Source organism: Lepisosteus oculatus, chromosome 23, assembly GCF_040954835.1.
Source record: "Lepisosteus oculatus isolate fLepOcu1 chromosome 23, fLepOcu1.hap2, whole genome shotgun sequence".
NCBI lineage: Eukaryota > Metazoa > Chordata > Actinopteri > Semionotiformes > Lepisosteidae > Lepisosteus > Lepisosteus oculatus.
This window is the reverse complement of record NC_090718.1, coordinates 13,683,029-13,703,710: the sequence shown is the minus strand read 5'-3', so window position 1 is coordinate 13,703,710 and position 20,682 is coordinate 13,683,029. Positions and strand designations below refer to the sequence as shown.

The following is a 20,682-nucleotide window of genomic DNA, read 5'->3' as shown; positions in this document are numbered from 1 at the left end:
TCTGTTGGGACCAAAGAGGGATATTAATATGATTTCCCAGTTATATGTGTGACTGTTTGAATATTTTAAGAAACTTACTTACTTGGGAGAGAGCCCGAGTGTGAGTTACAGGAGCCTAGTTTTCCACTGCCAGCGTGTGGAGTGCATTTTGACAAATAAGACCTCCAGAACTTCAGAAATATACCGTATGTAAAAACATAATTATACGCGTGTGCAGCTATACAATTTCTTTATCTATCAAAAGTATACTTTTTTAGAAAAAAAAATGCCCCAACACATTTTTGTACGTAAACAAAAGTGTTGTGCAGCAACTAAATATTTGGAGTGTAGCACCACCAGCACCACCAACTTTTTCCTTATTTTTGTTTTGGTACTTGACTAAACCGATGCTGTTGTTACGAGTGTCAGTGTTGCAGCGGCGACCACTGCAGCGATATTGGCTCTAAAGTCAGGTGTACTGTATGCTGGGTCACTTCCAAGCCGCCGTGCTGCTGTTCCTGCAGTCCACTGCACACGGTCTGTGCCAACTGTATCCTACCACTACCAGGGAAAGACTCGCTCTGGCGCATCTGGCCCAGAAGCCCGGGAATCCAAAGGGTCTTGGTGTTGTGTGTGTGTGTGTGCCCTACATAGCAGCTGCCTCCGTCGGCGGTGCACACCGTGGATGAGATTTCTCCCTCTGTCTGAGTGGCCTCCCCCGCGCTCATTACGCGCCATCACGGCGGCCGGCTCTCCTGTATCGACAGCCCCGCGGGGCGAGCCCCGTCCAGAGCCGTGGCGTCTCTGAAGCCTAGGCGCCCCGAGGCCGCCATTTACGAATTCATTTCCCAACCCTCCCTCCCCACCTCGCGGTGCGGCTCCCGCTGTCACATCGCATCACGCGCGCGGGGGCCGCTAATGGTAACGGCGCCTGAGCTTTTCATATTTCATACCCGGCTCCTGCGACCGTCGTGCTGTTGCCTGCCTGCCTGTCTCTTCTCCCTTTGTCTGCGGAACAAACGCCGGGGGACGCGTCTTGCATTTTCTTCAAGAAGCGTTTTATCCCCCTATGGTTTCCTTCCTACTGTAGGCTGACAGTGGAGCCTTTAAAAACGGGGTTTAGGTAGTGAGAGAGAAAAAAAAAATGAGAACCCCAAAGCTCAGAGGGGCATGGTCAGCCAGGATGGAGGTGTGGTGAACAGGAGATGGACAGGGGTAGAAAGTTTATGGGGCGACAGATGTTGTGCATCTGGCTGCAAATGGGATTTTTGTCTTTACACACAAAAGCTTAAAGTATATTGACGTAATACTATATTTCTCAACAGTTGCAGGCTACCTCAAAAATACACTTTTATATCAAGTTGTTTGGTAATACCAAAAAAAACAAAATGTTGGTTTTCCTCCCTACTTGAACCTCCCGCACAGCCAGACAGCAGGAGAACACATTTACAGTTGATTATTAATGTGACGCAGGGTTACAGCTGCTGCCCATATGGAAACTCCAATGACAGGAGAAATCTAGGAATAGAAAGTGCTTCAACTGCTGTTGAAGTTAGAGGTGATGTCAAGTGATGTCATGTCATGGTACAGTACCTCAAGCTGGTTTGTGGAGCCAATCTGTTTAAAATCACTCAATAACTACATTATAAATGTGATTCTCCCAGAGTTTCCCCTGCCTGGTTCTCAGAACAACTGTTTATATGGTCATTTGTGAAAATCTGATATCTCAGGGGAGTTTTCTTTAATAGAGGTAAAAGCAGGATAAGATATAAAGCCTTGCAACCACAGGGTGAACAAAAGAACTGTCAAAGTCCAGGTGAGATGTATTTAAAATAGTCTTTAAAAACATTTAAATACTGTGGGTAATGTATGAACACATGAGTGGTTTTCTTCAGTGCTGGGCTTCAAGTCGTACATGTCAAACAAATACAGGAGGAGAGAGGCAACTAAAGACAAGACTGGTGTCATATGCTCATGAGATTTACTTTTAGTTAAACTCTGAGGTGCTGAATTCTGAATAGACTGCAGCTTTATAAGGACATTGTCTTGGATACACAAAGATGTTAAACATTGCAGTAGTGTGCTCATGAATATACAAAAGCCTGTATTAACTTCTCAGCATCCATCAGGGAAATCAAGGTCTGTTACTCAGGTGAAAGAATTACATGTTAGTACCATTGCAAATACAGTATGCTCTTCTGCTTTTAGTAATCCTTGCTAGACCGAATCTCTTAACCATTTATGAATAGGTAAACCGTTTTAGCATATTCTGTGTTCCGAGGAAAATACATCAGCATTATCTCAGTCTTTTTAGGGAGATTAGGATCAACCTATAAAATTGTCATTTTGCATATATTAAGACTCAGAGACTGCATCGATGTGTAAATTGTTCAACAGGATTTGCATAAAATGATGGTAGTGTTTCCAACATTACGAAGACTCTCTCTTTTTGGTAAGTGGGGTTCAAAACACCAATGCAGTATTATCTTTTTTCGTGGGGTTCTGACTTCCTTGTCCATATGGCGATGTGATCTCCCCTTAAACCAAGAAAAAGACAAAACGTCAAAAAGATTCTCATCACTACTACAATTTTGGGGTTTGTTCATACTTTCTTAAATTAACAAAGGCAGCTTGATTTGCAATGTTTTTTCTCCTAAATTTTAAAATGTACAGTAAATATGGGACTGCTAAATGCAGTCTGCTTTTGTGGAGGTCAGACAAAGGCAACATAAATGCTATTGCATTTTGCTTTTACATAAATGTAACATATGCTGAGCATGCTTACTTATATGAAAATTCACTAATTTTAATATGAGGTTGAGGGGCATTTTTGAAGCTGCCAGTAGTAATAACAGGAGATGTCCTGGGATAAAGGCAACATGTTTCTCTGCTCTGCTGTTTTCATTTCTTTTCTATTGCTGCTTACTTTTTATGACACATATTTCCAAACCGTTGTCTCTTTCAGTTTCCCAAATATGTCTCAAGCGTCTTTCAATGAGCAATTCTCCCAGTGGCACAAATCACTGATCATTACAGATACAACAGTAATAAGGACAGCTTCATTGCTATTGAAATTAATGCAATGCACACAGAAGACAGTTACTGTGCAGTATTGCACAAAATATCAGATCAGACCATTTGTTTATTTGTATTTTAATAAATTCTGGTGCTCCGATAGCTACAGTAAAATAGATAAATTCTAAAATGAGGTTCAGACTGCGAGCTCTTAGCAACAGCATGTTAGGAACAAGTAAAAGTAAATCCCACACTGGAAAGTACAGCTTCCCAGCTGTGGAAACTGACACACACCTGAAGAATGCTGCACAGCTGAAACACTGTGTGCTCGTGAAACATTTGTGTGCACTGTGTGCTTTACCAAATCCCATGCAACTAGTTGTAATGGTAATAAAGTATGGAATCCTGTATATTAAAATGAATTTTTACTTTGATGAAATTCAAAAAGGCAAGTAAGCCAGCTTGATTTTAACCAGTTAACCTTCTCCACTGTGTTTCAAGACTTTCATTTAAAAAAGAATAATTCTAATTAATGCAGCTCACATACTGTATTGGCCTCAACCACGCACACAACTGAACACCCCTGAGTTTCAAGTCAGGCGGCGTGATGACAGCGTCGTTACAAAGGTCCGCAGTGCGTTTCGGAATCACCACAGCTGTCCTGATTTTTATCCCCTAAGGACAGTCCTGGGATGTTGCAACCAGAACATGTTATTTTGTTCTGGAGCATTTGATACCGTGACTGTCTCGGTTACACCTACTCAGAAAGACTTGTGTGGCAGCAGTGGCATCTGCGGTATCTTGGCAAGGAGCTGTGGGAGTGAGTGCCTCGTGCATCCGGCTTCAGTTTCACAGACGGCAGTCACCCTGGGCTTCTTGACCCTCGTGTCACCAGCACTGCTCATGGGCTAAGATTTCGCTGGGCCAAAAAAATCTGCACTGCTGCGTTGTCCAGGTTCTTTCAGTCTGCATCTTTTAAGTTTTAGAAACTTTTATTTCGCCAGTTGTCCTCAGTTTGCCCAGAAGATGAAAGGGGATGGGGCACGCCACCCCTCGGCACTGGCTGATGAATCAGGGGGATCCATTTTGATATGCACTGATCTTATTAAGGCATCGACCCTTTCATCTCATCTGTGAATCAGGAAGCTGCTAGTCAGTGGTACTGTAGGCTTCCGTGCCAACCCACTTCAGTTAATCCGGCTGGTGTTTCTTTGGTTTGGAGGAGGAAACTGTAACGCCAATGGACACCAGAGCAACCATGGATGAGAACATGCATACTCCTCGCAGAAGGTTCTCCAGTTCAGAATCACATCCTGGACCCAAGAGCTAGCAGGCAGCAGTGCCAGGCAGCACATCACCATACCACCATGGTGTACACATGCAAATATTAATTACTGATGCTTTTATTATTTATCTTTTGAGTCCACCTAATAAAAAAGGTTGTTTTATTTATTAACTGAGTGCAGAAATGTTTTGGAAGAAGTGATCGTAAGGTCACCACACTTCTCATAAGGGGGCATCGGGCTTTGCTTCTGAGCAATAGACCACAGAATAGCTGTCAGCCCAGCTTTGAGCCCCAATCAGTGTGTGATATAAAAAAGCTAAGTGACAGTTCTGGTCTAATCTCCCAAGTATTGCTGATCACGCTGTGAATCACAGAGTGGTGTTACATAAAGATGACTTCTGTGAACATTTAGTTTGGATGAGTAACACCACAGAGACTTTTTGTTAAAAATATATGAGTATGAGAAATAATCCGACATGTGCCCTTGCTTTTTGATGTTCTGCAGTTAAACATTGGGTAGTCTGACAAGACAGGACCTTCATAAGAAAATAAAAAAATATAACTTGCAGGGTTATTCTCAAAAAAGTGAAGAAATCACAATCAAAAGAGACATGTGTCACTTTATATTGGGTTGCTATTGTTTGTTTTTGACAGAGCCCTTCCTGCTGGATTCATTTTAATAGGCTGTGATTAGTTCTCTTTTTTTGTTTTTTGATTGGCATTACCCTCCTTTTTTGGATTTTGACATTGACCACCAGGGGCAGTAGCAGGTGTACGGTCTGCCTCCAGTGTTGCTCCTGCCAAGTGCTTTCCCCTTCTCAGAGCTAGGGCAGGTGTGTGTGGCAGACTTTCCGTGAAGAGTGTGGTCAGAGCTTCGAAGCTCTGGACCCTTGACTTTAACCCACACAACAGAAGCAACAAAACTTACATCTCAGTATGGATTTTTTATTATTTCAGGCTTCATCTGGGATATGCATCCATCCATTTTCTCACTGCTTCATCCCATTCAGGGTTGCAGGAGAGCCAGAGCGCATTCTGACAAGCAGTGGGAGCAAGGCAGGATACACCCTGGACAGGATGCTCTATGATAGCATGCACACACTCACACTCACACCAGGGTTAAATGTCCCACAAACCAATTGATCTACCAGTATGGTTCTGGACTGTGGGAGGAAACTGGAGCACCCAGAGGAAACTCATGCAAGCATGGGGAAGACATACAAAATCCACACAGATAAAACTTCAGGTCCAGAATTGAACTGCAGGACAGGAATGCTAACCACTGTGCAACCATACCACCTTCTTCCAGGATATCTATAAACTTTTTTATTAGACTTTACACTACTTAAAATAAATTATAAATACTTAATGTCAGGAAGTAAAGCGCCCTTCACCCTATAATTAAAGACTTGGATGTTCTCATATTTCAGATGATTGTATAGCTGCTACTGTACATTACTCCCTTCTGTCTCTATAACAACATCTGTTTCTTTCTCCTTTTTGTTTTAGAGATGTTGACAAGGACATCCCAGCTGTGAACCCTCGACCAAAAGGATCCAGCAGTTTAATTTTAGCCAGAAACACGCACTGGTGAGTTCATGGTCGTGCATTCTCTCATCAGGTCAGGGGAAAAAAAAACACGTATTTTTTGGTTTGGTCACAATCAGAAGGGTTCACTGCACAGACAAACAATTCCTTGTCCCAGTACTTATGGAGGGCATTGTACTTCTAGATGGCCCATCTCATCGCACCCAGTAAAAGGTATTTAAGTAAGAATCTATCATTTTACAATCCAGCGTTAGATATTGAAGGTATTGAAGAGGGCGAGGACAGTGTACAGTGCAGGAATGGAGAGATATGATAGATCTCTAGTTCTTTAAAATCAGTTTTGAAAGAAAGTGAGGGCTGCGCATCTTCAAACAACTCTTACTGAAAGAGACAGGCCACTAAAATAGCCTTATATGTCTTTGGTCAGGCCCTGAGGGATGAGAAGCCTATAAATAATTCAGCAAGAGATGAACAGAAAAAGACAGGTTGTCAGTTGCCAGATTTTCTCTATGCGAGACGTTACAGGACTGGACAGTGTACTTCCACAAAGCCACAAGTGCCATGAACTTTCCTAATGGCAGACAGGGGCCATTAACTATTGTCTGGTTATTCTCCCCAACTTCAGACTTCCCCGAGAGCAGAGCCAAATATCAGCCTGAACACCTTTCAGATCAAATATCCGCATGACTGTTGATTGTTGGACTCTGGGACTGACAGGTGTGATTTTGAAAGTCTAAAATCTGACATGGTGTCTTTGTTTTTGTAAAAAAATAAGTCCCCCTTGAAATACTTTCAGAACTCATAAGGACTTGCAAAGCTGATGATCTGTGTCTACATTTTAAGTGCTCTTTTCATTATCTGATAATGAATAAGTTAGTTTTTTTATATTGGAAAAAGAAGACCTGTCATAAGACAGCAGGCCAGAGCCAATAAGTAAAACACCTACAGTATGTCTGAACATTGAATCACAGGTTTGACTCACCAAATTCCAGCCCATCTCCCTATTTCATTTTCCATTGGGTAGACAGTCAAGCGACAACTCTGTCAGACAAAATGTGGTCAAATCAAAATCACATATTCCAAACTTGCGGTCAATAGCCAACCATCTGATCTACTCTGTAGGCTTCTGTCTTAGAGTGCCAGGACTGCTCTGCGAAGAAGCTCTTTAATAGAAGCTGAGCTGTGGGCCAATGGCCTTTAATGTTCAGTGCCTAAACCGATGTAGGTAACTCATAAAAGGTAAGGAGAGCTGAACTAAAAAGTAAAAACTGGTTGTATTAAAACAGTTGAGACAGAAAACATGCTTCGTTTGCTGATTAATTTAGAGGTATCAGCAGCACAAAACGGTAGGCTAAATTGAAAACGAGTGAAGCAAGCGTTCATTGCATTAGCAAGCAACACAGAGTGATTTTAAATTTAGAAATTCCTACTGACCTTCATGCTCCTGTTCTCCTCTGACTGCAAAGATATGGTTACCATTAAATAGAGGGAAAACGGTTATGTGTGAGTTGGACTTACCCTGACTTTCAATTATATTTTTGTGCAAAAGCATAGGCAAGTAGACAAGCAAATAAGCAAAGTGACATGTGAATGGTTTTCTTTCAGATGTGGCAGGTGTTGTTTCTCATGTCTTGAGTTGCTGTACATTAAAAGGGAACAATACAAAATGTGAAAAAAAATTGAGAATAAGATGAGGAAAAATAACTATTTCTAAAGGCTGTGAACTGGGCTAACAAAACTAGCTAAAAAAGGTCTTTTGTCAGAGGCTGCAAACAATTATATAATTTTATGTCCATTTTTTTTAAATAAGCTCTTTTTTACATTGGACTTTAGGAAGGCACAGTAATATAGCACATTGACTTCTTCAGATGCAACTTGGAGCTTACCAGACAAATAGCTCGCTTTGGGAACATGGAGATAAGCCACTTGAGGCCTTTCAAGCTGAGAGAGCAATCAACGTGTCCTATCTAAACTGTGCAGGAAGCTGACATACTCATCCCAATCTCACTGGGGTTCTTTCTGTAAAAGAGTCGACTTGCAAGTCCTGAGCTTCAGTTGAAAACACACTGTGAGGAAAGGGAAGACTTATTTTTGCATTGACAATTTATGATTTAAAGAATGGACAGAATCATGCTGAGGCAATTGTGTGATATCCTTTGGATATTAGTAGGATATTGATCTGAGACTCCTCACAAGGCACCCCTTGTGCAGATCCAGATGAGTCAGCTGCAACAATATGACTGGGTAACTTGTTCCCCTTGTAAACAAGTGCTCCATATTTACAGTCCCATATTTACCAGCCTCCTTTTAATTTTCACTTGTGTTTTGAGGTCTGCCTGCAAACATTTGTGCCTTTCTTAAGCATGAAGTAGTCAATCGGGGTTGACTTCGGCAATTTCCTTCAGGACTTTGAAAGGTAGTGTCAAATCCTCTCATAAACTTGTGTGTTCTTGACTAAATATCAATATAGGAAACTGATGCTTTCTATCTGTGATTCCCCATTATTGTCAATGTTTGATTTTATATATTGTTACAAATGGGGGGTTACGAAATTTGGAAAACATTGGGAATTGACCAAGTGGTTTTGTCAATAATTAATTATTCATAAGCCCAAAATTGTAAGTGATTTCTCTTGAATGTAACCGAGCGTCTGGTATAATTAGAGGCATGTGAATTCTTTATTCTCTGGCACAGCTTTGGATGAGAGCAGTAATAATCCAGTCATACTTGGTTAAACAAATATTTATTACAATAACAAGACACAAACTACACTAGACACTATAAAACTCAACTCAAGTTGCATTTCAGAGGCCTAACATCCTAATCACCCAGAAAAACCCCCTACTAAGTATGGAACTCTTCATTAATGCCTACAAAGGCCAAATAAGAGATAAGCTGCCTGCTAAATAAATGTGATACAACCTGCAGTTAAATCTCTCTCTGCACCCCATGTGCCACAAAATAAATGGGAGTCTATCTCCTTCTTCTAAAAATGCACCCTACGCAGGAAAGACATTTCTAACTGAGGTATCTTTACCCAGGAAACCCAAGTTCCCCAAAAACACAAAATAGCAAGCTCTCTCTAACAAGCTTCAAATACTTTGCTCGAGTCAGGTTTGGTCTGGACGATCATGAAATAGAGGCTGTCGCCAGACTCATGTCTCTCCTCTCACCTGTCCTCTCCTCCTTCCCTGCTTCTCCTAGTTTCTTCTCCTCTCTCTGTGCACTTAATGTGAACTTACTATGTATAATATGTGTTTCTGTACTGCTCATTGACAATCATTTACCCACAACTATCTAGGTACAGTATACCAAGGTAAACTTTACAATTGTTTCTACTGAAGGGACCCCCAGACCTCAGCAAACATCCTCTGTACTTCAAAGCTAGAAGTGTTTACTCTTCCAAGTGTCACAAACCTCTAAAATTTAAGAGACAGTTCTCAGTCACCTAAAGCTGTAACAATATAGAAGGGACAAAAAGCAATAATTGAAGCATGGAAACTACTTGACAGCTTGGAGTGGAAATGTGCTCATGGTTTCAAGGATGTATGGCGTAATGAGAAACAGTTGATCTGCAATCTGTACAAGAGGTTTTTTTCACCAAATACAAGGGGGCAGAAATTCTATCAGCAAAGACACCTACAGTGGTGCTCCCTGTTGGCTTATGAAAATAAATGGCATGCCATACACTGATTTAGTTTTGCCATTAATTTGCCAATAAATGGATATCCCGATTTATATTTTAGCATGCCTCAAGTGGTAATTTAATAAGCTCCAATAGGCATTATATAATGAAGGAAGCCGTTTCTATGAAAAAAAAAATCTTCTGTCACTGATGGCTCAGAAGAAAAAAAAAAACGTTTTTCTCTCCTGAAAGATTTTAAGACAAAGCTAAAAATGCCCTTGCCCAAACTGCAAGTCAGCATGACTCAGCTGATGATCATCAGACACATGACGTCCGGTAGATACAGTATACAGGGTAATTCAGAACCCTAGGCAGGTACCAGAGGCCAAAGCAGTTCATTCACTTTCCAGGCACTGTCCCCACATTTACATTAAGTTACACTGCAGCCATATTTGCTTACTTGTTATGTAGTATTTTAATATGTCACTGTGCGTCTTCAGCTAGAATGTCTTTTTCAGTCTTGGCAATCCAAGAGTTTTTGCTTCTGCATACTCTTCAGATTTTAGGATTAGTTTACAGAGGCCATAAATTGATTTTTGTTCTCCCCTTGTCTGAAACAAATTACATGAAATACTTTATTTAGAATATCTATAATGGAACATTATGATGTCCATAATTATGTCCGTATATCCGTAAGTAATTCTTAATCAAAATTATGCAATGGCCATAGCAAGTAAGGCATCTACTTAATGAACTGGGCCACACTTTGATGCTCAAACTCAGTAACATGGGACTGTGGTACAGCTTAGGCTCAACAAAAGGTGCTTGCTAGCTCATTTTCCCTTGAGGGTAGTGCCAATTATTGTAGTGATGCTGACAACAATTGGTGGGTTGTAAGGCAGAGAGGGAGATCACAGTGAGAAGAGTCACTGCAATGGGACAGATATATTGCTTAAAGAGCCACACATTCAAAGGCCCTTGTGATGGTGACTTTTACCACAAATTCTAATTGCACACCCGTTTATCCAGCAGAGTACAGTTATAAAGACTGGACAGGATAATCTGTTGTAATGTCTTAAATAATTATCTTTACTTTGTTTCTAGTGTCATACTGTAGTTTATTGGTGATTTTTTTTCACCATCATAGTCCCTTATCTGACAGTTATATCTATATAATAATACTGCTTGTTGTTGAATATATCCTATATGGTCTTCTGCACTCAATCTCCCTTCTGTAAGATTTTCTCACTCCTGTCTTTGAAGTGGTCTAGTGAGCACCACTCTGCAGGGCGGGGCCCTGCTGTTAAAAGAAATCAAAAGCCGTGTTGTGCCTGTAGGTGTCTTGTTCTGTAAAGTAATTTTGCTGATAGTTATTATAGTCAGCATGTTCGTTCCGTATGTAACTGGAGTTATAACCTTAATTTAAGCATTGATAAGCTGCTTTGGCAGGCAGAAATCAGATGAGATGAAGAGTGGGCTCCTTTTGTCTTCCTGGAAACAGAGAACAGATCAGTTACAAACTGATGTCAATCACTGGCCTAAGGAAGTTGCTCTGGGTAAAGCAGTCCTGCGCGTATGTCCTATTCTTTTACGCTGAGACATTTAATTGTGCTTTTAAGAAATGGGGTGTCGGATATTTACAGCAGGTTTGCTGAGTGGGTGTTATCGAGACGAAGGCGCAATAAAAGATTTTACCTCAACACTCCTTTACATCACATCAGTGGGTGAACTTACCTTTGTTTGCTTTCCTTCCTCCTGCGAACATTACACTCCCACTCCCTCCGCTTGCTGTTCACTTCCTTCTGTTTTGCTGTCTGTAAACATCAGGAAGATTTTCACGGAGAGCTGAAGCAATAATTGTTGCCTCAAGTCAATAAATCTCTCTTGTCTCTCGTCCTCCAGTTTGCATTTGACACACAAAACGTCACAATTGAAAGGTGTTGTACTTATTCTCAGCAAATCTCAGGACAGAAAAAAAAGTATTTTATGAACTTATTGCAGTGCTTGGGTTTGGGCAGCAATAAATCTGGATATTGCATCCCCTCAGAATTTTCCATTCGCTGGTTCTTGTCAGTGCATAAGTGTGTATTGGGGGAAGCTGTATCCGACGTGCAATTTTTTCCCAGTGGATAGTGCATTCATTTTTTAGAGTGGGTTAATGCACTCTATCGGGAGCTTTTTTCCTATCCTCCGAGTTTTCAACATGATAAAGCGTGCTCTTTGAATGGAATCCAATAACACTAAATAGAAGATCGGAAGGAGCAGCATCTTTATTCCATTTTTTAAGAAGAGTGCTGTCACACTGGTGTTCAATTCAGAAGCCTGTGTTATTTTCATTGGTAACAATTGTGCTTAAAGCTGGATTATGCTTTAAGTTACAGCTACTGTAATACATCAGAGAGTACAAAAACTGGAAGGTGTTTCACCAAGTGTTTTTATTTTCTATGTTTGTTTTAAATTTCATATTACCTTGGAATTTCCCCTGAGACTTAAACATACTGTTTTGGGTGTTAGCACCCATAAACCATTAGAGAAGCATTGTCAGTGCTTCTGTCCTTCCTCTTGACAGGAAGTTGTGCTGATTGCTTTTTTTTTTCGCACAGGTGTCCTCTAGGGGCTGTATTTGAGTTGTGGAAGGGCGTTCCTTTGTTCCCTGAAAATGACTGACACTTGGCTCTCCAGAGACTATAGGGTAGTCAGGTCTGATATTATGATTCAGTGAACCTCTTCTTACTTATCAGTTTAAGTGAAACGCCATAGCAAATTATTTATTTCTTACTAACACCCTGTAAGCAGCCCGTTCAAGTGAATTTATAAGTGACTCACTTGTATCAGCAAACTTGGAAAGAAAATTTGAGTGTTCGCTAGCACGTTAATTATTCATTGATTGGGCAGCACCTAATAAGAAACATTACCAGCTACACTGAGGCCCCCTTTTTCTACTTAAGGAAAGAGACAGCAGATGTGTCATTTTTCATTGGAGGTTGAAATTAGATATAGCATACTGGCTGGCACCCAGCAGTCTTAAGGGGTGTTTTTACTTCTGGAGCTTCTACAAGAGAGCTCTAATGTCAAGGTGACCCTCTTTAATCTTCCTGTCTTTTCATCCTGAAGCAATTTCAGCTCAGCATGGAGAGGTGGGTAGTGGCGAAAGCCAGGCGGAGATTCGATCTGGTCGCTGTTTGATTTGCGCTCATCTGGATTTTGTCCTCATGAAGAGTAAGGGGCAGGGGGTGGGGCTGTGGCTGGGGGCAGGGGGCAGCATGTAAGCCCCCCTGCTGCCCCCCCCCCCCAGGGATCGGTGACAACTCAGGATATCTGTATTTTCTTGGGCTTTCATGTGTAGTTACAGCTCAACCATGGTTCTGAGAGACACAGAGACAAACTCCATCATTGTCTGGCCCATCCAATCTCCCTCCTAATTTAAACCCTCCATCGTTCACGCGAGTTCAAATTACCTGCACATGAAAAGGCTCTGCTACCCGCTGATCTTGTTGGTCAAGTCTAATCAGTACCTCAGCAGTGAAAAGAAACATCTTCCGAGTTAAAGAGAAGGAAGGCCATACTCAATAACCCTGATGTCTTTGAGCACATTAGCTAGCTTGCACTTAATCTTTGTTGGTCTCAGAATTTAATAAGCAATTTCCATATGCATGTGTCTGTTTTATTGGCCCGTCATATTAATATGTTTGTTTAAAGCTCCTGATTTGCCTTTTCTCTGCGAGTTTAAAGTTCCGTGCCCCTGTCTGAGCTTCAAACAGTATTTCCCTGCCCGGCTCTGCGTACTCTTTAATTTCTTCATGTTTCAGTATTAATGGAGGAAAAAATGTCACTTTTTCTGCAAGGCAGAACTAATTACTTCATTTTTCTATAATGGTGGCTTTCTTTCTGGCTTGATCGTTTCGATTTAATCATGTTGTTTGAATGGTTAAATCAAGTGAATCATGTTATGCATAATGTCAATTTTTTTCACTAGGAAAAATAGAAAAGTCTTGGAAATTCACGGAAGACAAAGGTCTTTGCTGAGACACGAGCATAAGAAAAATCCATAATCCAGCTCAGACTATGAGCTGTTGTCAAGAACAAAGACATTTCAGATATTGGTGATTTGTCTCTACATAGGCTTTTGAACAAAGTGTCACCAACCCTGATTTTTCATAGCTGGGGAAAGGTTTTCAAATGCATAACCTGTAACATGTTTCCCATTTTGCAGTCTTCCAAAATTAATACAATCTACACTATAACAGTATTTGTTATAGTGTTTGTTATAACTGGGGCGGAGCGGTGGCTCTGTGGCTCGGGATCTGCGCCTGTGGCTGGAAGGTTGCCGGTTCAAATCCCGCAGCCGGCAGATAAATCCTACTCTGTTGGGCACCTGAGCCCCCTGAGAGACCCCAAGCTCTCTCCCTATCTATGTGTCTGTGTGTCTCATGTAGAGCAAGCTGGGGTATGTGTAAAAACAAATTCCTAATGCAAGAAATTGTAAAGGGCTAATAAAGTGATGTTATTTCTCATTTCCTCATTGAAGACCACTTAGGCTAAAAACAAAACAATGGAAGAAAAAAATGAATGCATCCATCATAACTGTGCCTCGCTGGCACAGTCTGTAAGGTCACCACAAGGACTGGTCAGTATTGCAATGGGGACCAGAGACGATCTGTGGGACTGGGGATTGAAAAACACTGATCAATGGTACATGATTCCTTTATAATGGAACTAAATAGAAACCATAATTCCTTTTAATACCTGTACGTCAGTCTTAATCAATTTTTCTAATAGTGTTTTATGTCTTTAGTTCTTTCTGAAGGCCTTACCAACTTTGGATAATCAGATCTAAATTAAAATGTCGAGATAGTTCACCTTGGTGAAGGCAGTCAGACACATTTCAGGGTTATTATGAGAGCCTTTTTGAAGAAAAAAAATCTACTCCCTCCTTACGCATTACCCTTCCTTTATCCTTTAAAAATATAAAAAAAGACCCCCCCAAAAATCAATCTGGTTATATATTGCCTTATTTATTCCCAGAAATATATCATTAAAACAGGAAGTCATTTTTGCTGAGAGTCACTGATTCATCTTGCGCGGAGTCTCAGGTATCTGTATGGGATCAATAGGGGAGGTGCACAGTTCATCGCTCCATGACCCCTGTGATGGCCTCTGAAATGGCATCCTGCCACTCGAGAGCGCCGGTGACACGAGTGTGTGATTTGCAGGTACTTGGCAAGCTGCAGGAGATATCAAAAACAGCTGATGTAGCAATGTACAGTACTGTCTGCGCAGTGTAACTGCATAGATCGGTATATTCCTTTGGAATGGTGCATGAAAAGTCTCATATGCTCCTGTCCTACTAGTCTCCTTTTAAATACCTTCTACTTGTTTTTTTTCAGTAGAATCACCGTTTTTTCTTATGCTATTATATTTATAATTATTTTACTTTTTTCAGTGATTTCTAGTGATATCCCAAACAGTTGTAATAATAATAATAATTTATTTCCTTTATTACCATGTCTGTTTCCATGATATGGATATCATTATATCCACGGCTAAGTTTGTGGAGGTTCCTGAGAAATACAGATGGAAAATTTCATAGCTCAGTATAATTCCCATGAGCTGTTATTGCAATTCATTACCTGCAGAACAGCTGACTATGAGCAACACTGTGGTTATGCATAAAAGTACAGGTGATTAATCAAAACAAATTTGATTTCTCAGAACTGACGGATCATTCTTTTTGTTCGGTTTCTTGTTCTGAATCAGCTCAGGCCTTACTTTAGCAGAAGGATTTCATAAAATATTATAAATCTTCTGAAACGTTCAACAATTCAACCTTGGTTGGGCTTCCTTACCTTGGGTCAATCTCATGTGGCCTCCGTGGAATTCATTTAGAATTTACCAGGCAAACACCTTTTGCTTACACATTGGTGTAAGCTTCCTAACTATATATCAGCAGCCTGGGCTTTAGGATTGTTATTTTACTGGAAAAAATCAGATTAAATTAACACAATTATTTTTTAATTAAATATTTAACTCAGTAATTGTGGCAGCAGTATGTTGTAAAATGAGGGGTTTGAGTCCATGCTGCAGACACTGCTGTTGTACCTTGAGCAACACACTTTACCCACAGTTGCTCCAGTGCACCCTGCTGTATGAATGGGAACCAGCATTTGCTGGGGTTTTCTCTGCAATGGACTGTTTGCCAGACAGTGGAGTGAAGTCATGTGCCCTCCGTTCATGGAAAGCCAAGGACACCAGGATAAGCTCTGACCCTGTAAGCTGACTTGTCTTGAATAAAATAATCTTCCTACTTACTGCATAATTTGCTGCTCTAATTGCATGTCAGATGTTGCTGTGATGTAAAACTCGTTTGTGGACTGTGCATGACATTGTTTCGTCTTATTGTGACAGCCGAGACCAGGCTGAGGAAAGCCAGTCCAAGCAGTCACTGTAAATGTCGGGTGGTGGTTCGCTCAATATAGGAGAGGTGGACCTAGTTTCAGTGGTAATGAAGGAAAATGCAGCAGCTCCAATAAGAACTGCAGGAAAAAGAACTGAAATAAATATGCCAAGCTCATGATTCATGGAATGTGTAACTTTGCAGGTACAGTACTTGTTTCCTAATGGGAAACCAAAAGAACTAAAGAACTAAAACACATAGCAGTAGCCATGCCTTTTAAACCACAAATGAGTAAATGTGCAGTATGATAATTGTACACCTCTCATCTTGAGCAGTTTTCCTGATACATTATAAACATATTATTATAAACATTATAAAGGACCTTTCAATAACCCTTCTCTGCTTTCGCCTTGGCTGAAGAAAGAAACAAAAGTTACTTGTGGTGTGTTCTGCAAGGTGTGTTTTGGAAATTGGGCTTTGTATGAACATTACAAAAGTTACAAAAGAAAGGAGCAGTTAGAGCATCTAACGTGTTTGCTTGCAAGTGGCTAATTGATCTCACCTAGCCACTTGTAGGGTAATAATAAACAATCCAAGTGATATGAAGAGTTGTTATGGCATGTTTCAAAAGCGTATCATCTGGAGCTTGAGCTCATGCAATACAGAAATAATATCTTTGGGGGTGGGGGGGGGTTATTTAATAATTTTGAAGAATAGTGTTGGAAGCTACTTTTGCCTGGAAATGGTGCGTCTCAGAAGATTATATAGCAAGGTGCGTCCTAACTGAGCAATCGTGTTACACCTACAGTACCTATTGGCCTGATAATGTCTAACATCAGTGTTCACGCATTATAAGGATGTTTCTTTGCATACTGTTCACTTTTTGTTGAGTCTACTATATGTTTCCTAAAATAAAAATAGGCAAACCATCACATGTAAGGGTCAGTGGTGATACATTTTGATATATATATATATTTGAGGTGGAAAAGACATACAATAATATAAAGTTAACTTTTGCTACCTCAGAAAATGAACATCTATTGAGAAAAGATGATAAATGAACGAGAGAGAATTATGTGTTGTAAAGGAGGACTAAAGTTGCCCAGAAGAAAAGTAGGCACTATTACGTCTGAACTCAGACTGAGCGATTTATTTTTAGAAGACGAGCAATAGGAAGGAATAGGGGCCAATTCTGCCTGGCAAGATATATTTGAGAGATGGCATAGTCACACTGTGGTGTAAACAAAGCATGCTAGAGGGGATTTTGGCTGAGCAAGTTTTCAAACAGAGATGGAACAGGCTGTCTATCCCCATACGAGGTCTGAGAATACAGTACAGGGAAGGGAAACTTTCAATTACCTTCCAACATGGATCCAGGAAGGCCACTTTATCTCTGTGACACAGCTTTTCCATGGAAAGGATCCTGCAAAATCGTCTTTTGTATAATATACTGTAGGTCTTACTTACAATCAAAAAGAAATGTTTTTTTGTGGTTGAAAAATAGGAAACTGTTACCACCTTTCTCCAAGGGTTTCTTCATGTGCCAGTGTGATGTTCAATTCCTATTTTCTAATAGAAATTGCTCCAGCATTAATGTGCAGATATCAGTACGACAGGAAAAATAAGTGTCCTTCTCAATTAAAAATAGTTTTCAAATGAATTCAATGAATTAGGACTTATAATGTGGAATAATGTTTATATCAGAGAATTATCATGTCAATAAGTATCAAACTGGCCAAAAAACATTCTACAAATATGCACATTTCCTCGTGTTTTGACTTGTAACGACTGTAATTACTGGTAAATTGAAGTCATGTCCCTGGATTAAGATATTGGCATCTGTTTTAATGGATGAAGAGAAGTGAAACATTCTAAAGGTTAATATTAATTATACCAACTTGACATCTGCAGACATCTGAAATATTATTCTACAATGTTCTGCTTCGTTTCAGGATTCAAAGGGGACTTGCAGATGAGCTTAGAAGGTAAAAAATTGGTTTCCAGTGACCTGTGGCCTCTACAGTCCGACATGTGTGCATTGTAAGTACTAGTACATTAAGCACTCTGTAGGTGCAACTATCATATGAGCCACTTAAGCACTTATTCAGGGATCTTGTTTATAATGAATGGTTTGGCTAATTTATTTTCAAATCTCAGAAGATGGAAACAGAGAAAACGCAATGAAATGTGGAATAAGAGGATTTAGCTGGATTCTTAGAAGAGCACATCTCTCTGTGCTAGTTTGATCAGGGATTGGGAGTAGACTTTACTGTAGTCTCATTAACTCGAAGTCACCAGTGTGATTATAGTCTCTTGCTTAAAATGCTTCACTGACAAAAATATGATTTGCTTAAATTCACATACTCATCTCCTTAACACAAGAAGGAGAATGTTTATGTCGTCTGCACCAGAATGTCTCAAGATGACACCCCTTCCTTACTTTGCATTTTATTATGCAAAATAAATGTATTATTGTTTGCTTTGAAGATTTTATACAACAAATATGGACATGTTATTTAAGAGTGTAAAGGAGGTATGACAAACATAAAAATATTTTTTTTTTCTGCAGTTAATCAGATATGGTTGCTGTATTTTTCATGTTTTGAATAATTCCTTTACACAAATTTTCAGCTGAGTTTGGGCTAAGGTTACTTTCCAATTAAGAAACAACGCCTTAACAAATTGGCTGTCATGGTAACAGGATTAAAAATAGTGCTCAGGAACTGGGTGGTCCAGTCTGTTAGTCAGTCACAAAGGTGAACTGCAGCTGTAATGACCACAGCAGGAACAGAAAGTTTGTAGTGGAAGCTGGAACTGGCACTGGGCTTTGGCAAGAAAAAAACAGTGCTTACATTTGTTTCTCGTTACTTTCTCAACATAAAATAGTCAAGACATCATTTAAAAACATTTTTTTACATGTAACGGGCGTTCGCAACGTTTTGCATTTACATTGGATGTCGCTTTCAGTTAACCATAGACTCATTACGTGAATTGGTAGTGCAAAACACTTGTGAGAGAGTCTTGCAGTGAATTTAGCTGAGGTATTTTTGAATACGATTTGGGTCAGGAATTGCAATGTGTTATTTTTATGTATTGGCCTCTTTAGCCCATGAGCTACAAGAAATGAAGCCAGGATTTACTCGATTTGCATTACTAAGGAGACACTAGCAAATTTCCCCCTTCTTGCTGCAAGTAACCTTGCTTCTGAATAATTTATATTTTTTTCTGCATTAACAAGATCAAATTTTTTATGTTTCCAATCTTTCCAGCCACTTTCAGCTGCTGTGAGATGAACTGGAAATCACTGGAGCAGAGTGTCAGCTTCTCACTTATTCCTTCTCACTGCTCAGTGTAAAAAAAAAAAAAATGGATCATTGGAGTTCTTTTTTCTGCACCATTATGGGGCACACAATGAATTTTATAATTGGCTTGTTAGTCCCCTGGAAAAGACCTTGACTGTACTATTTCAGCACTCAGTCACACAGCTTCTCTTGAGCCTCCTGCTGGGCAGGAGAAAGAAATCTGCAAAAATGTCAAAGGTCCGACCTGTCACAACGCATAATAAGACATGGAAAATGTCTGGTGAGCAGCAGTAGGGAGAGAGAGAATACAAGAGAATATGAGAATGTGTGTGTGCAATTATTTCCAGCATGTTGTTTTATCCAGCTCATTTCTCATCCAGATTTGGAAACAGTTTTATTATATTTTCATCAGACTGAAATCATCTTACATGCTGGATACACCAATCACAGATCTTCCCCAGAGTATAAGAATGCCTCTTTTAGTTTGAAAAGTGACACTTGCTCTTTATATGGGGAAATTCCCGGAAAGCAAGAGATTATACTAACAATAATTATGAAATCCTTCAGGACCAAAGTCCAATTCTATCATTTTTTTTTGTTATTTTATTATCTGTTTGCTGTATCTCCTTAATATCATCCAGATCATAATTTCTGATTTCATAGGATATTTTTATTGCCGTGCATTGCTTTTGGTGATTTATTTATGGAGTCATCCTATTTTTAATTAAAATATAGTGGTTGCAGTCTGTGGTCTACTGTTTGCTGAGCAAATCTGACCTTTTATAATATGAAAGTCACAGAAGGCTTAGAATGTAGGTTCTCTTAATTAAATGCAGCATATGTTTTTTTTAGAAAAAGATTATTTACGTGGTGAAACCTTGACATAAATTTAGATATGGTGCATCTTTTTTTAATATGTCAGTGCCTTGCCCCCTTTCTAAACTCATTCACCCTTGTCTTCATTCCGTCTCCTATGCTGACAGCTGACACCGTTGTCTTAAGGCATACAAGCGTTTTTTCCCCTTGAGCTTTCTGCTGTAAATGAAAAATTCTATTATAGAATGATTCACCTTTTCTACATACGTTATGCAATTTTGCGACACGTCTCATGTTCTTCTGGCAGTGCGCTGGAGAACGTCATTCAGAAAGATCCCGTTCTTTTGCCTCTGTATTCCTACAGAACAGATTCCTTCCATATTCCTTTAGGATTTAGCGTTTCCTTCTGTTTACGTTTCTAGACGTGGGATTTTGTGTGGGTTACGGTTAGTGCTTCATGAGCAATGTTTGTGTTTGAATCCGACCCACTGAGGTTAGCCAAATTGTCGCTCTCATCCCAGTTAGCATTCTTAAGTGAGAAAATCTTCCACTTGTGAGCATTGCCTTGGATCCTTGGATTGTTTTTGTCACAGTTTATCTAAGCACAAGAAGGCTAGTGATGTCACAGATTACAACGACATGAGACATGGGACGTCTCATTCCATGAGCCAGATAAGTGGATTTTCTTTCACTCCGAGGCAGGCTCTTTTTTGGTGAA

General features: G+C 40.0%; 1 protein-coding gene across 1 annotated transcript in view; it reads left to right on the top strand.

The window, feature by feature from the left end:
• Positions 1 to 20,682, top strand: part of LOC102691515 (CXADR-like membrane protein) — a 111,229-nt gene that overhangs the window by 17,221 nt on the left and 73,326 nt on the right. Inside the window, exons 3-4 of the mRNA XM_015337552.2 lie at positions 5,789 to 5,869; positions 17,799 to 17,886. The gene's annotated coding sequence lies outside the window, so the exon portion shown is untranslated. The remainder of the gene's footprint in view (positions 1 to 5,788; positions 5,870 to 17,798; positions 17,887 to 20,682) is intronic.